Source organism: Girardinichthys multiradiatus, chromosome X (assembly GCF_021462225.1).
Source record: "Girardinichthys multiradiatus isolate DD_20200921_A chromosome X, DD_fGirMul_XY1, whole genome shotgun sequence".
Lineage (NCBI taxonomy): Eukaryota > Metazoa > Chordata > Actinopteri > Cyprinodontiformes > Goodeidae > Girardinichthys > Girardinichthys multiradiatus.
Genome location: NC_061817.1, coordinates 33,553,984 through 33,556,789, shown reverse-complemented (window position 1 = coordinate 33,556,789; position 2,806 = coordinate 33,553,984). Strand labels below are relative to the sequence as shown.

At 36.3% G+C, this 2,806-nt stretch overlaps 1 long non-coding RNA gene across 1 annotated transcript; it reads left to right on the top strand.

Moving 5' to 3' along the window:
* Positions 1-244: 244 nt before the first annotated feature.
* On the top strand, positions 245-1,679 carry LOC124863377. The gene is made up of 3 exons (XR_007037119.1): positions 245-436; positions 1,210-1,316; positions 1,421-1,679. It is a non-coding gene; the product is annotated as an uncharacterized LOC124863377 (long non-coding RNA).
* The last annotated feature ends 1,127 nt before the right edge of the window (positions 1,680-2,806 follow it).

Genomic DNA, 2,806 nt, shown 5'->3' with positions numbered 1-2,806 from the left:
ATTGTTTGAAATGTGTCACTCTATGTGTAATGAATATATATATATGAGTTTTACTTTCTGAAATGAGAAACAAAAAATATTGAACTTTTTCATGATATTTAAATTTTTTGAGATGTGCCTGTACATGTTAATGAACCAAATGATTCTCTGAAAGTAAAACTTATCTCACAGGTGTTTCGTTTTAAGCCAGAAGAAGTGGGAACAGGTGAGGAATCCTCCTTGGGCTTAGTGGCCACATGCGTGGACAGGACTGTTTAGCTCTTATGTCCACAATTGTTTCCCCTGCTTAATAATGGGTATAATGGGTGAGTATCTAGGTATCTATAATGCCATCTGGTGGTGTCGGAAGAGCCCAACACACTACGATCCAAATCCAAAATGGTGGCAAACACAAGGGAACATGCAGGTGGCAGCTCAATACACAAACATCGACCTCGTAAGTACTTCTGTCACATTTCATGACTTATTCTGATTTAGATATTTATAAAACCATTGTACATTTGTCATGGCATTCAAATTAAACAAATTTGAGGACTGATGCTCCCCGAAAGAGCTAATATGCTAGTAAACATGCACACATGTAAAATGAAAAAAAAGCTAACTGATGCAACTAAAAAGCTGCACATTTTTCCAATGAAACAAATAACCATTTAATTACTAAATACATACTCCATAGATAAATTAGGTTGAAAATGATGGTAAAATGTAATATGCGCATGTAAATTAGCTTACAGCTAACTCTAGTACAGCTAAAAACTGTAGACCCACACCGTCAAATAAAATAACAAATAAATGATGCATCTGCATTCATAATTTACATTAATCTGTATTTGATTTTGTCATGTTAATATTTCAAGAGCGTTTTTCTGTGCAAAGAGTATTGGAGTTACTTGAGTTAATTGATGGAGACTACTTAGATTTGGACTTATCCGACAACGATGATCCAATCCTGGATGAGAATTACCAACCATCACCACAGGAGCAAAGCAGAAGTGAGGATGAGGACCCTATTCCTGAACCCACTCACCACAGCAGAGGACGAAAATGTCTCCGTTGTTTGGATAGTGATTAGCCAAGATCCACTAGACATTTGTTTGTTTTATGCTGTTCAGAGCTGAGGACTAGAATCGCAGATGCATATTAACAAAACCTGTTGACAGGTTCATGCACAGGGAAAAAAACTGGTACATGTTCCTTCCGCACTCCTAGGCGTCGCTACCAAACTCAAGAGGTTGAGGCCGATAGTTCAGAAGATGACTTGGAAGAGTCAACACCAGGACCAAGCCAAACCAAAAAAAGAGGAGAGTCCAAACAAGGTTATTGTTATCGATGCACCAATACAATACAGTTGCTTACATGAGTAAAAATGTAACTTACTGCAAAGACTGTAAATGGTAATGGTAATATTTTGGTTGTGCAGGGCATGGAATCCACTGGAAGGCTACTCCATTGACGCCAAACCTTACGAAGTATCAGCATCAGGATGAAACTTATCGAGACAGACATGGCTGGACCCCATTAGACTATTTTGAACAGTACATAGATAGAGATTTGATGACAATGATTACAGAATGCTCTAATGTTATGTCACTGTCTAAGAGTGGGGACCCACTCAACATGACAGTAGATGAGGTATGCCACTTTTTTGGTGCCTGCATTTTGATGTCCTGCATCCACTACCCAACATATACAATATACTATATATGTTCCTTTTTTACATTACCAATGCAAAATATCACAAAAGCCATACTATGAACATTTTGTTAAGTTTTTACACTATGATGTTCAAAACACATTTGTCTCCTGATGCAACAGTGACAATTTAAAATCGTTTGAATGTTTGGTATTTTATTACAGGCAAACAATGCTGTCCTGCAACTGTTTGCTGGTTGGTTTTTGTTTCAAAGTTATCATGTATGTGTTGTTAATACATGCAAAACAGTCGGGAAAAAAGCGCTGTGTTCAAGGTTGAAATAAAGAGTTTTTCACTCTATTACACACAGGTGACTATTGTGTTTTGTGGAAATTTGGAATCGGAATCCACATATGTGGACTGTGTTTTTCTCCAAAAGTACATAATATCCAAAGACAATGCTTAGTCCAAATAGCAAAGAGAAATAAAAATGCATGTAAAAAAACACCTTGGACCTTAGGAGGATAATTAATAACACATTAAAATTAATGTAGTTTTTTTGCTGACAATTTATCTAATTTTAGATTTTTACAATAGTAATTTAAGCTAAGATGTTTGATGAGCTGCATGATGTACATGAATCGAGGTAGGATTTAGAGCCAAGCATCACCAGCAACCACTGGGTGGCGCTGTAACCAAACTTAACTCCTTTAGAGCCATTAAACAGCTTTGGCTCTATGGCTCTATAGATTCCAGTTACCATCACACTTTATGTCTTCTAGTATTTACAGCTTACACAGATTTATGTCCTTATTTGCTGTGTGGTAGTGAAAAAAAGCTCTACAGTACAAACGTTAGAATGCAAATTATGAGTATTTGTATCTGGGATTTTTCGTTTACAGTTTGCAGATATTAAACTTCAACAAAAATTTGTGTCCGTCTTTTTTTGGTTTAACCATTTATAGTATGCAATGCCAATGTAACTGTGTGATAAAGTGTAAAATAAATGTTATGTATGTATGTAACATTATTGAGAATTATTTTCTCCGTTTACCTCCCCTTTCTCAGTTTTTTTCACAGCACTTTCATCCCCAGCCTTGAACTTGAAACTGCAGAGATCTAAATATACGGAGCACTTCCTGCTAACAATAGACTGATTGATCCCTATGAGCT